This window comes from Pongo abelii, chromosome X (genome assembly GCF_028885655.2).
Source record: "Pongo abelii isolate AG06213 chromosome X, NHGRI_mPonAbe1-v2.0_pri, whole genome shotgun sequence".
Classification (NCBI taxonomy): Eukaryota; Metazoa; Chordata; class Mammalia; order Primates; family Hominidae; genus Pongo; species Pongo abelii.
Genome location: NC_072008.2, coordinates 119713204 through 119728135, shown reverse-complemented (window position 1 = coordinate 119728135; position 14932 = coordinate 119713204).

The window sequence follows — 14932 nt, the reverse complement described above, 5'->3', positions numbered from 1 at the left end:
GGGAGAGCAATCTTAAGTTCCTCCAAAAGCTGAGGAAAAAAAAAGGGAGAGTAATCTACTTTCCTCAGTCTACCGATTTAAACGTTAAAAATCATCCCCAAACACGCTCAAAGACACACCCAGAATAACAGTTAATCAAATATCTGGGTGCTCTGGGGCCCAGTCAGGTTGACATGTGAAAGCAACCATCATGCACACACCTCATACGTTATGCCAGGATAAACTAACAATGGATAAAAATTATACCAACACACATACGCACATGCATGCAAGTACATACATAGTAAAATGTATGTGCATGCATTATATTATTTAAGATAGTATATGATACATACATATATCATATATATTATGATATATACGTAGACGTGTGTGGATGTATCTTATGTCTTCTAAGAGATATATATGATACAATATATATAAAGTTATAAAACATTTTAAAAATATTTAAATATATTTTAAAATTATTTTCTTGAATTACAAAATATTAGAAGAAAACATAGTGAAATTATTTTGTAACCTCGGTTTAGCGAAGGTCTTTTCATTCTATGACTCAAAATGCATGCACATACAATGAAAAACAAAAGAAAACCACACAAATATCTGCATGGCCTAAGACACAATACACAAAAACATGAAGAACTGGTGAAAATGTGTAATTCAGATAAGACTGAAAGAAATTCTAGAGTTAGAATTCTACTTTTCTGGATGTATGTAAAGCACCTTGAAATTAATAAAACAATACCAGCAACCCAATTTTCAAAAAAATAAACAAAAGATATGGTGATTACTTTTATATGTCAACTTGGCTAGGCCAAGTACCCAGCTATTTGGTCAAACATCCAGTCTAGATGTCTCTCTGAAGGTACTTTTTAGAAGATATTAACATTTAAATCAGTAGACTGAGTAAGCAGATTACCCTCCATAAGATGGGTGGCCCTCATTCAATCAGTTGAAGGCCTTAATAGAAAAAAAGTCTGAGGACCCCTGAGGAAGAGAAACTCTGACTCCAGAATAACTTCTGACTTGAGGTGCAACATCAGCTCTTCTCTGAGTCTCCACTCCATTGGCCTGCTCTGAAGATTTCAGACTTGCCAGACCCCACAAATCAAGTAAAACAATTCATTAAAATAAATTTCTATCTACACACACACACACACACACACACACACACACACACACACACACACACATACCCTATTGGTTCTGTTTCTCTGGAGCACCTTGACTAATACGAAGGGCACACACAACAAGAACTCCACAAAAGACTCTTAAACATGAAAATATTCCAAACCACACTCAGTAAGAGAAATGCAAAATAAAACTACCTAAGGTAGTTTTATCTCCCAGTCTGGCAAAAAAATAAAAATAAAAATAAAAATAAATTACAACAGGCATTCTCATAAATTATTAATGGGATCACAAAATGGTAAAATCCCTATGGGGGAAAATTTGGTAATGTCTGTCAAAGTTACAAATATATCTAGCTTTTGAGCAATTATCTCACTTCCGGGAATTTATCTGGCTACTTCACTTGCACACATACAAAATGAAGTATATTCAAGATTATTCCTTGAAACATTTTTACAATAGTAAAAGACTGAAAACAACACAAGTAACCGTCAATGAATACTATGAAGCTTTGAGAAACTGAGGAAGCTCTCTATTTACCAGAAAAATCTCCTGGATATTTTTGTGAAGTAAAAACAAAGCAAAACAAAGCAAGGACAAAACAATATAGATACTTTTCTCCCTTTTGTGTAAGAAAGAAGGAAATATAAAATATAATGTACATATATATTTGGATTAATTTGTATAAACATGAGAAAAGATTCAAAAGAAACTTAGAAGGGGTTATTTGCATGGGAGTGGTTAGATTAAGATAGATTACATATATACATATAAAATGGAAGAGGATGAGTATACGACTTTCCAATGTGTGCCTTTCCACATCATTTTGATTTTTAAAGCGTATATATTAATAATATAAAAATTAAAAATAAATACCTGAAAACAATTGTTATTTTTAATGGCTGCAGATCATTACATTGTGTGTATGTGCATTTATGTATTTATTTATTTAGAGACAGAGTTTTGCTTTTGTTGCCCAGGCAGGAGTGCAATGGTGCGATCTCGGCTCACTGCAACCTCCACCTCCCGGGTTCAAGTGATTCTCCTGCCTCTGCCTCTCTAGTAGCTGGGATTACAGGCACCCGCCACCACGCCCAGCTAATTTTTTGTATTTTTAGTAGAGAAGGGATTTCACTATGTTGGCCAGGCTGGTCTTGCACTCCTGACCTCAGGCAATCCACCTGCCTCAGCCACCCAAAGTGCTGGGATTACAGGCGTGAGCCACCGCGCCTGCCTCGCTATAATTTATTTTAACCAACCCATTATTGATTGCCCTTTAAACATTTTCTGATTTTCATTGAGACAAATATTTTGATCAATAATCCTGTCTACAAATCCATGTGCACATGTCTGATATTTTCTCATGTGTAGAATTACTTGATTAAACAGGATTACCATATCGATAAATTGTCTTCCAGAACACTTGTAGCAATAGCATTTTCTTCAAGTGGTTGGTGAATATGGCCCTTTCACTGCTCCCTGGCCAAGACTGACAGCTATTGGGATCATAAATTTGCAAATTTGGTAGGCCAAAAGTAGCGTGTCATTGTAGTTTACATTTAGCTATTGGGTCCAAAGTAGCAACTGAGCATAGTGGTGAAGAGCACGGGCATTGAAGTCACACAGATTTAGACGTAAGTTCTGGTTCCACTACTTACCAGCCAGTAATGACCTCAGGCAGTTTAATTATTTTTTCTTAATCTCAGTTTCTCAAGTTGTAAAACAGAAAACATAGTTTACACTGTAAAGACACTTATTGTGATTAGTGTCTTGGCATATGGTACTCAGAGAACATTCGTTTCCTTTTTTTTGTTGTTTGTCTAATCATAAGCCTACTTCTGTAGGTCTTCATAACTGGTTTTCTTACCTCCAGAAAGAGAAAGATGAAAATAGAAAGATTTAGCATTTAAATAGTGGAAATAGGGCAAGAGAAAAGATGTACGATAATGTCCAATTGTCATTATGTTGTTAAAGGTAACTTGATATGAAGGGTTTGACATCTCTAGGAACAATAAGGCATTTGGGCATAGTGAAAACTACACAGGATTTATTGAGTCAGACGTGAGTTCATGTACCAACTCCAAACCTCTGATCTCTTGACAATGGAAGTAGAGCTGAGCCTTTATTTTCTTCATCTATAAAATTGGGAAGAATAATTGTATTTGCTTATTTTGTCAGTGTTCCCCAAAACTACTCCCAGGCTTAGTGACCCCCTACATAGACTCACAGGACTTAGAAGTCTTTATATCTATGGTTATGGTGTATTACAGTGAAAGGATATAAAGCAAATTCAGCAAAGAAAAAAGACACAAAGGGTGAAGTCCAAAGAAAAGCAGACCCAAGCTCACAAGAGTCTTTTCCCAGTGGAGTTGCACAAGACCCACATAATTCCTCCAGCAATGAGTGAGTTGGAATAACATGCGTGAAGTTTCCTCGTTGTCTACCAGGAAAGCTCATTACAGACTCAGTGCCCAAGGTTTTAACTGGGGGCTGGTTACACAAGCACACTCCGCTTAGCATGTACAAAAATTCTTGACTTCCAGAATGAGAGTAGGTGTTTAGCATAAACCACATTGTTTGTACAAACAGTTGAGGCACAATGAGTCACTCTTCTCACTTAGGGAAGGCCTTCTATCAGTGTAGGGGATTGTTCACAAGCCAAATTTCCAGACATCAGCCAAGAACCAATCTTGTAAGCAGACTTTTCTAACAATAAGCAGTTTCAGGTCTGCTATGTTATCATTTCTTCGCACAGTCTATCCCTTTGGCCCCTGGCCAAGTCCATCTTTACAGCAAAATTACTGTCAATAAGCCTCCACGTAGCAGGATGAATGCAATCTGCCTTGTTGGCCCCAGTTATTTCTTCCAGGTGTCCTAAATTTAGCTAGTTAAAACAAATCCCATTAACCATAAAGATTTATCTTAGAAAGCCAAGTGGCTTCATCCTTAAGTTTCTATATGAACCTTTTTTACTTGGCCTGAGTCATCCATTCAGGCATAGCGCAAGTCTGGTAGGTATCCAGCGCTAAGGCAGTGTCATGATAGTCAGGGTGCACACAGAAGTACAATCCCAGAGGACACACGTGATACTCCTGGAAACGAAGAGATTACACTGGTTGATCACCCCAAGCAGGACATACATTAGTCAGGCAGCACAGGTTAACAGGGTACCGCTGTGGCCCCTTTACTACGGGGCCTTCTGCTCTAAGGTTTGTAATTCAGTCCAAAACAGTTCAGACCTTAGTTTCAGAAGGACTGCCTAAAAGGCAGTGCTATGGTTTGAATGTGTCCCCTTCCCAAATTCAGGTGCTTCTGATGTGATAATATTAAGAAGTCAGGCTTTTTAGAGGTGGTTAGGTCATGAGGGCTCCTCCTCTCCCTGAGATTAAGGCCCTTATAAAAGAGGCTTCATGTAGCATTAAACTAGGCTGTCCTTCTGCCCTCTGCCCTGGGAGGACACAGCATTCCTCCTCTCTGGAGGGTGCAGCAACAAGGCACCATCTTAGAAGCAGAGAACAGTCCTTAGCAGACAAACGAAAGTGCTGGTGCCTTGATCTTGGACTTTCTAGCCTCCAGAACTGTGAGAAAATAAATGTCTGTTTTTTATATTAATGAATTACCCGGTCTCAGGAGTTTTGGTTCTAGCAGTAAAGAATAGACTGAGGTGGTCAGTTTCAAATAGTTTTCCTTGTCCATGACACCAGTCTACTTCACTAATGAGTGTGGCCTACAGCTGGAGGTTTTGTATGTGGAAAGTTCAGGAGCTGAAGCCACTGTCTGTTGTCTCAGTGAGCACTGGCAGATGTGACAATCGTTGGTTCAGCAGTCATTTTGAATTCAAAGCACTTGCAGCAGTTTGGAAGGGAAGCAAGAAGTTTATCTTTGGGAGTAGGGGAAAGCCTTTAGGAGCAGTTTTGAAAAACAAATATCATTGCCCTTACCACTTCCCCATAACTCCCTAGATGCTGGGTTTTTATTTTGCCTCTATTGTGATAAAATCACTGTGTTCCATTCCATATTCATAGCTTACATTTCTAAAAAATCTTCCAAAAATCTCACATTTCATCTGGAAAGGTTGTATGCAAGAAAGACAAAACCACTTTTATAGAAAAGCATTTTATACAACCTAACTAAAATGACACATCCTGTTAGGAAATAGTCAGGATTCGACTTTGAATTTCTAATTTTGTCTTCCAAAATGAGTTTATCTAATCCTTTTCCCACCCAATCTAGTTTGTTCTGATCATCTGTTCAGTGAGTAGCTGATAAAAGATCAGCTAATTTTGGGGGATAACTGCAGTTAATTATCAAACTGTCAGCCGGGCGTGGTGGCTCACGTCTGTAATCCCAGCACTTTGGGATGCCGAGGCAGGTGGATCACCTGAGGTCAGGAGTTTGAGACCAGCCTGACCAATATGGTGAAACCCTTCTCTATTAAAAATACAAAAAATTAGCTGGGTGTGGTGGCAGGCACCCGTAGTTCCAGCTACTCAGGAGGCTGAGACAGGAGAATTGCTTGAACCTGGGAGGTGGAGGTTGCAGTGAGCTGAGATCGCACCACTGCACTCCAGCCTGGGTGACAGAGCAAGACTCCATCTCAAAAAAAAAAAAAAAAAAAAAAAAAATCAAACTGTCTTACTAGGTTATGTATATCAGGAGAAAGGTGGGAGAAGTAGCATCAGGCTCTCGGTCCGTGATGCAAACTGCAGCAAATTCTGAAAGCTGAAGAACATGAGTCAATAGCAGTAAGGCATCCTGAGATGGGCTAAAAGTCCAATCTGTTAGGAGTGGATGGAGCGGCCACCATGTTGGTAATGTGTCCTCCCCCAATTTACAGCTTTTCAAAAATCACAACTTAGAAATGCAGTTAGTCTGTGTCAGAGCCTATGAGCAGCTCAATTTTGTTAATAGGTGGTCACATCAGAGAACAAGACCTTTCGACAGGGCACCTGCACATGACCCAGAGGGTCCACCCCCCACCCATGATGTTGTCATAGTTTATGGTCTCACAGGGCGTGAGGGTCCTAAATCTTTAAAAGTCCAAGCATCTGAGTTCTGTTCATTGAGTCTATGCTTTCAGCTTAGCAAAGCTCTGAGTTTGAAACACCCTCCAGCCGACAGTAAGAGGTTGCAGTTTTGAGTCAGATTCAGGAAATTAAGATCTGAGAACCCAGGATTCCAAAAAGCCAGTGGTTTTCTTCAGCAACAGCAGAGCCTAGACACTGTAAGGCCAGACAGCTGTGTTCCAAGTGCAAGAAACAAAGCAAGTCTTTCCTAAGATGACTTTATCTTATCAGTCTTTTTTTTTTTTTTGAGATGGAGTCTCACTCTGTCACCCAGGCTGGAGTGTAGTGGTGCAATCTCAGCTCACTGCAACCTCTGCCTCCCGGGTTCAAGCAATTCTTCTGCCTCAGCCTCCCAAGTAGCTGGGACTACAGGCGCCTGCCACCACACCTGGCTAATTTTTGTATTTTTAGTACAGACAGGATTTTACCATATTGGCCAGGCTTGTCTCGAACTCCTGACCTAGTGATCCGCCTGCCTTGGCCTCCCAAAGTGCTGGGATTACAGGCGTGCACCACCACGCCCGGCTATTATCAGTCTTATAGGCCAATTGATTCCCTTTAAAATATGCACAACAGGTTGGAAAATTATCAGCCACAGGGGTCAGACCTCCTGTTTTATAAGAGCACATTAGCAAACCAAAAAGTACTTTTTAAAGCTCCAAATGTGTGTCTTCATGTGAAGATTATCTCTCTTATCTTTTCTCCCTTTTTGCAGATGCTCCAATATACAAAAAATCATAGTGCAAATCATCAGTTATGGAGAACTGTTTTCTTTTCAATACTCAAATAATTTAAATTCCATTGTACCTGCCAGCAGTAGAAAGCAAGGACGTTGTATCCCACTAAATTTTTGTGTGTACAGCTTTCCCTTTAGCATTTATGAAATTGCAATCATATACCATGTTACATCAGTTTTTCTCATGCATCCAGAGGCATAGCCACAAAATACAAAGCCATTCTTAAAAATCATTACCTGCCTTTTATCTCACTGCATGTTTATTCAAACAGCTAGCAGTAAATTTAGCAATTAAAAGATGAAGGTTACTGGGAAGGAGAGGAGGGGTTGCAGCAGCTGTGGTAGCAGCTAGGTTGGAGTGGTCTCTTTTTTGATCTTTTTCTTTTTTGCCTCCTGATTTCTCCAGTGCATTGCTCCAGCCCTGTGAACTAACTTAACCTTTTTTCATACCACTTGGAGAAAAGGGCAATGAAGATCTTTAACATTCTTGGTCTACTCAATGCACACCTATAGGAGTTTTCAGATCATTTCTCCTGCCACCTGGAGAAGAAAACTACAAACTAGTGTTTATTAACTTTTCTCCCCAAAAAAAGCCCATTTTGGGGAATGTTTGGGTCTTTAAACTCCTACCTGGAAGAAAGAACAATAACCAAAGGCATCACCCCATCTGTGTTTTTGTCATCAATTTATCTAGCAAGGCCAAAAGCAGGTAGGGGATCCAGGGGAGCCAGTTCGCCTGAGGTTGGATCTATCATTTTGAAATTTCACAGGTAACTTTTGCCTCTCAGCAAAGACAGCAACTTAGCTGCTATTTCATATCTTGCATGACTCCATAGCCACCCAGGAACAAACGTTTTGTCATCACCCTCCCACACTTTTTTCCAAATAGCTCTGTAGTTATATTTCAGTAAGTCAGGGGTCGCTTTAGTGAATCCCGCCACAGTCACTGCTGTGTCCAGAGTCCCCAAGACCACTTCCATGTTCCCTGAATCACAAGAAGGACTCGTGGAACTCAGCATATTGTTTTCCTCACAGCTAAAAATTTTGAAAGTGATGTGTTATAGTTACACAGCCAGATCATAAGGAAAACAGGCAGAAGAGGAGTCTGGAGGAAGAAGGGTGCAGGTTTCCTTATTCTCTCTCCCACGAACACTCACAGAGAGCACTTCCACCAGCAATGGAAATGTAGTAATTTGTGTGGGATGTTTCTGCCCAAGGAAAAATTGACTACAGACTTCGTGCCCAGATTTTTACTGGAGTCTCATCATTTAGGTAGTTTCTGCCTAGCATGTGCTAAAATTCCAGACCATCAATAGGAACTCTTAGCATTTGCACTAACAGTCTAGCCATAGTGAGCCATGCTTCTCATTTGAGGATTTTAAAAAAGAAAAAAATCAGTGTAAGAAACTGTTTACCAGTCAAGTCTCAGACACCAGCCAAAAGAAAAACTTGTAATAACTCTTTTCTCTTCATTCCTTCTTTCTTTTCCTTTTTCTCCCTCTCCCTCCCTCCCTCCCTACTTTTTTGGAGGGGAGAGAAACAGCTTTATTGAGATAAAATACACATACTATTACAATTCACCCAATCAGAGTGAACAGTATAATGGTTTTTAGCATATTCAGAGTAGTGCAGCTGAAGTGGGAAAAGTTCCCTTGTCCCTCTCCCAGGGCATGCAATGGGGGTGTGGCTCATTTCTTTGGTGCCCAGCTGCTCAAAACCCCTAGAGGGTGCAGGCAGATGGGCAGGTTGCGGGGAGCATGAGCTCTGACACCACAGCACTGTCTGGCGGTGAGTGTTTACAGCTGCTGAAGCCCCAGTGAGCGTGTGTTACAGGTTGCTTTTTTAGTTTTGCCGCCTGTAGGTGGCTTGTGTTAATCAGCTCTATTAGACCCCCTGCCTTATCACAAGGACAGGGTGCTTTCTGTATCCCGGGATTTCTTGCCTTGGTGTACCAGAAGAATTGGATCACACGTGGGCTTGGAGAATGAGTGCAAGGTTTTATTGAGTGTAAGTAGCTCTCAGCAGGAGCCAGAAGGGAGATGGAGTGGGAGGTGGTTTTTTCCCTGGAGTGGGGCTACTCAGCGGCCGGGCTCTCCTCTGAGCACTCTGGCCAAACTCCATGTTGTTCCGGCATCTGCTGGTGCCTGTTCGTGTGCTCTGACATCAGTGCATTCCTCTCGACATCCAGCCACTTGTGTGTGTGCTCACTAGGGTCTCGGGGTTTTTATAGGCACCGGATGGGGGCATGGCGGACCAGGGTGGTCTTGCGAAATGCAACATTTGGGCACAAAAACAGAATTGCCTGTCCTCACCGAGGTCCGTGGACACAGGCTTGAGGGTGGAGCCCTCGTCAGGGACCCATCCTTTTCCACCCAGCACTTCCCTGACCCGCTCCCGTATCACAATCATCACCAAAATCAATTTTAGAACATTTTCATATGCCCCAAAAGAAAACCTGTCCTCCTTAAGTAGTCACTCCTCACTGCCCCCTCCACCCAATCCCTGGCACCAGTAATCCAATTTCTATCTCTATAGATTTGCTTATTCCAGACATTTCTTATAAATGTAATCATAAAATATTTGGCCTTTTATCTTTGGCTTCTTTCACATAGTGTAATGTTTTAAAGGTTCATCCACGTTATAGCACAAATCCGTACTTCATTTCTTTTTATGGCTGAATAATGTTTTATTGTATGGATATACCATATTGGTTATCCACTCATTAGTTGATGAACATTTGGGTTCTTTCCAGTTTTTGTGTATTATGAATACTGCTACTATGAGCATTCTGGTAAACATATTTGTTTGAACTTCTGTTTTTATTTCTTTTGGATATATATCAAAAAGTAAAATAGCTTAACAGAATATGTTAAAATATTAACAGAATATGTTAATTCTGTGTTCAAGTTTTTCAATAACCACCAAACTATCTTCCATAGCAGCTTCACTAGTATATATATTCCCACCAGCAATATATGAAGGTTCCAATTTCCCAATATCTTTGTCAACACTTGCTATTTTCCTTTTATTTTTTTTAAAATCATGACTGTCCTACTGGATGTGTTATCTCATTGTGGTTTTGATTTACATTTTACTAATGACGAGTGGTGTTGAACATCTTTTCATGTCCTTATTGGCAATTTGTATATTTTCTTCAGATAAATATCTATTCTGATTTCTTGCCATTTTTAAAGTTGGCTTATTTGTCTTTACAATATTGAGACATGAGTTTCTCTTATATTCTAGATACAAGTCCGTTATCAGATATGTAATTTACAAATATTTGCTTCCATTTTGGGGTGGACTTTTCACATTCTCGAAGTATCCTTTGAAGCACAAAAGTTTTTGATGAAGTTCAATTTATCTATTTTTTTTTTTTGTCATTTGAAATTTTGTTGTCATATCTAGATGTCACTTTTGCTTTGCCTAACTCGAGGTCACAAACATTTATGCCTATGTTTTCTTCTAAAAGTTTTTTTAAAAATTATTTTTAGCTACTACATTTAGATCAGTGATTCATTTTGAGTAAATTTTTGTGTGTGGTGTGGTGAAGAGGTTTAATTTCATTCTTTCACATATGAATATCCAATTGTCCCAGCACCAATTGTTGAAAAGACTATTCTTTTCCCATTGAATTTTCTTGGCACCTTTGTCAAACATCAATTGTGCATAAATGCAAGGCTTTATTTCTATATGCTCAATTTTATTCCATTTATTTATATGTCCAAACTGATGCCAGCACTACATTTTCTTTATTACTGTAGTTTTATGGCAAATTTTGAAATTCAGAAGCAAGAATTCTTCAACTTTATTCTTTCTTTCCAATATTGGCTTGGGTTTTCTTGATCCTTTAAATATCCATATGAATCATAGGATCAGTTTATCAATTTATGCAAAAATCCAGCTAGGATTTTATGGGGATTCTATTGAATCTGTGGATTGATTTGGAAGTATTGCCATCTGAACAATATTAAGTATTCTAATCAATGAACATGGAATGTGTTTCTATTTAAAAATTTTTTGCCAATATTTTGCAGTTTTTCATGGAGTACTCATGGACACAAAGAAGGAAACAACAGACATTGGGGCCTACTTGAAGCTGGAGGGTAGGAGGAGGGCGAGGAATGAAAAATTGCCTATTAGGTACTATGATTACTATCCAAGTGATGAAAAAAATCTATACACCAAACCCCGTGACATGCAATTTACCTATATAACAAACCCGTGGGTGTGCCCCTGAACCTAAAAGTTAAAAAACAGTTTTGTAGTTTTAGAGAATAAGTTTTATACTTTTTTGATAAATTTCTTCTTAAATATTTCATATTTTTGATGCTATTGTTTTCTTCCCTTAACATCAAATTACTCATTGCAAGTATATAAAAAGTTCAATTGATTTTTTCAGCCAGGTATGGTGGCTCACGCCTGTAATCCTAGCATTTTGGGAGGCCCAGGCAGGTGTATCACCTGAGGTCAGGAGTTTGAGACCAGCCTGGCCAACATGATGAAACCTCATCTCTACAAAAAATACAAAAATTAGGTGACTGACAAGATGGTTGAAAAGGAACAGCTCTTGTCTGCAGCTCCCAGTGAAATTAACATAGAAGGTGGGTGGGTGATTTCTGCATTTCCAACTGAGGTACCTGGCTCATCTTACTGGGACTGGTTAGACAGTGAGTGCCGCCCATGGAGGGCAAGCCGAAGCAAGGTGGGGCATCGCCTCACCCAGGAAGTGCAAGGGGTTGGGGAACTCCCTCCCCTAGCCAAGAAAAGCCATGAGGGACCGTTTTGTGGAGAACAGTGCATTCCAGCCCAGATGGTATGCCCTTCCCATGGTCTTCGCAACCCACAGACCAGGAGATTCCCTCGGGTGCCTACACCACCAGGGCCCTGGGTTTCAAACACAAAACTGAACAGCCATTTGGGAAGACACCAAGCAAGGTGCAGGAGTTTTTTTTCATACCCCAGTGGCACTTGGAACACCAGTGAGACAGAACTGTTCACTCCCCTGGAAAGGGGGCTGAAGCCAGGGAACCAAGTAGTCTAGCTCAGTGGATCCCACCCCCACAGAACCCAGCAAGCTAAGATCCACTGGCTTGAAATTCTCACTGCCAGCACAGCAGTCTGAAGCCAGCGTGGGATGCTTGAGCTTGGTGGGGGGAGCGCCATCTGCCATTACTGAGGCTTGAGTAGGCAGCTTTCCCCTTATAGTGTAAACAAAGCCCTTGGGAAGTTCAGACTGGGTGGAGCCCACTGCAGCTCTGGAAAGCCACTGTAGTCAGACTGCCTCTCTAGATTCCTCCTCCCTGGGCAGGGCATCTCTGAAAGAAAGGCAGCCGCACCAGTCAGGGGCTTATAGATAAAACTCCCATCTCTCTGGGACAGAGCACCTGGGGGAAGGGGCGGCTGTGGGCACAGCTTCAGCAGACTTAAATGTTCTTGCCTGCCAGCTCTGAAGAGAGCAGTGGATCTCCCAGCATAGCATTTGAGCTCTGCTAAGGGACAGACTGCCTCCTCAAGTGGGTCCCTGAGCTCTGTGCCTCCTGATTGGGAGACACCTCCCAGCAGGCATCGACAGACACCTCATACAGGAGAGCTCTGGCTGGCATCCGGCAGGTATCCCCCTGGGACAAAGCTTCCAGAGGAAGGAACAGGCAGCAATCTTTGCTGTTCCGCAGCCTCTGCCAGTGATACCTAGGCAAATACGGCCTGGAGTGGACCTCCAGCAAGCTCTAGTAGACATGCAACAGAGGGGCCTGACTGTCAGAAGGAAAACTAACAGATAGAAAGGAATAGCATTAAAATTAACAAAAAAGATGTCCATTCGAAAACCCCATCCGAAGGTCACCAACATCAAAAAGACCAGAGGTAGATAAGGCTGAAAATTCCAAAAACCAGAGTGCCTCTTCCCTCCAAAGGATCACAACTCCTTTCCAGAAAGGGAACAAAACTGGACGGAGAATGAGTTTGATGAATTGACAGAAGTAGGCTTTAGAAGGTTGGTAATAACAAACTCCTCTGAGCTAAAGGAGCATGTTTTAACCCAATGCAAGGAAGCAAAGAACCTTGAAAAAGGGTTAGAGGAATTGCTAACAAGAATAATCAATTTAGAGAAGGACATAAGTGACCTGATGGAGCTGAAAAACACAGCACGAGAACTTCGTGAAGCATACACAAGTATCAGTAGCCAAATAGATCAAGCAGATGAAAGGATATCAGAGACTGAAGATCAACTTAATGAAATAAAGTGTGAAGACAAGATTAGAGAAAAAAGAATGAAAAGGAATGAACAAAGCCTCCAAGAAATATGGGACTATGTGAAAAGACCAAATCTACTTTTGATTGGTGTACCTGAAAGTGATGGGGAGAATAGAACCAAGTTGGAAAGCAGTCTTCAGGTTATTATCCAAGAGAACTTCCCCAACATAGCAAGACAGGCCAACATTCAAATTCAGGAAATACAGAGAGAACACGACAAAGATACTCCTCAAAAAGAGCAACCCTAAGACACATAATCGTCAGATTCACCAAGGTTGAAATGAAGGAAAAAATGTTAAGGGCAGCTAGAGAGAAAGATTGGATTACCCACAAAGGGAAGCCCATCAGACTAACAGCAGATCTCTCTGCAGAAATGCTACAAGGCAGAAGAGAGTGGGCGCCAATATTCAACCTTCTTAAAGAAAAGAATTTTCAACCCAGAATTTTATATCCAGCCAAACTAAGCTCATAAGTGAAGGAGAAATAAAAATCCTTTACAGACAAGCAAATGCTGAGGGATTTTGTCACTATCAGGCCTGCCTTACATGAGCTCCCGAAGGAACCACTAAATATGGAAAGGAAAAACTGGTACCAGCCACTGCAAAAACATACCAAATTGTAAAGACCATTGACACTATGAAGAAACTCCATCGACACTATGAAGAAACTGCATCAACCAATGGGCAAAATAACCAGCTAGCATCACAAAAACAGGATCAAATTCACACATAACCATATTAACCTTAAATGTAAATGGGCTAAATGCCCCAACTAAGAGACACAGACTGGCAAATTGGATAGAGTCAAGACCCATTGGTGTGCTGTATTCAGGAGACCCATCTCACATGCAAAGACACACATAGGCTCAAAATAAAGGAATGGAGGAAGATTTACCAAGTAAATGGAAAGCAAAAAAAAAAAAAAAAAAAAAAAAAAAAAAAAAAAAAGCAGAGGTTGCAATCCTAGTCTCTGATAAAACAGCTTTAAACCGACAAAGATCAAAAGAGACAAGGGCATTACATAATGGTAAAGGGATCAATGCAATAAAAAGAGCTAACTATCCTAAATATATATGCCCCCAATACAGTAGTACCCAGATTCATAAAGCAAGTTCTTAGAGACCTACAAAGAGACTTACACTCCCACACAATAATAGTGGGAGACTTTAACACCCCACTGACAATATTAGACAGATCAACGAGACAGAAAATTAACAAGGATATTCACTACTTGAACTCAACTCTGGATCAAGCAGACCTACTAGACATCTAAAGAACTCTCCACCCCAAATCAACAGAATATATATTCTTCTTAGTACCACATTGCACTTATTCTAAAATCAACCACATAATTGGAAGTAAAACACTCCTAAGCAAATGCAAAAGAACGGAAATCATAACAAACAGTCTCTGAGACCAAAGTGCAATCAAACTAGAACTCAGGATTAGGAAACTCACTCAAAACTGCACAACTACATGGAAACTGAACAACCTGTTCCTGAATGACTACTTGGTAAATAAGGAAATTAAGGCAGAAATAAACAAGTTCTTTGAAACCAGTGAGAACAAAGACACAACTTACCAGAATCTCTGGGACACAGCTAAAGCTGTGTTTAGAGGGAAATTTATAGCACTAAATGCACACAGGAGAAAGTGGGAAAGATCTAAAATCAACACCCTAACATCACAATTAAAAGAACGAGAGAAGCAACAGCAAACAAATTCAAAAGCTAGCAGAAGACAAG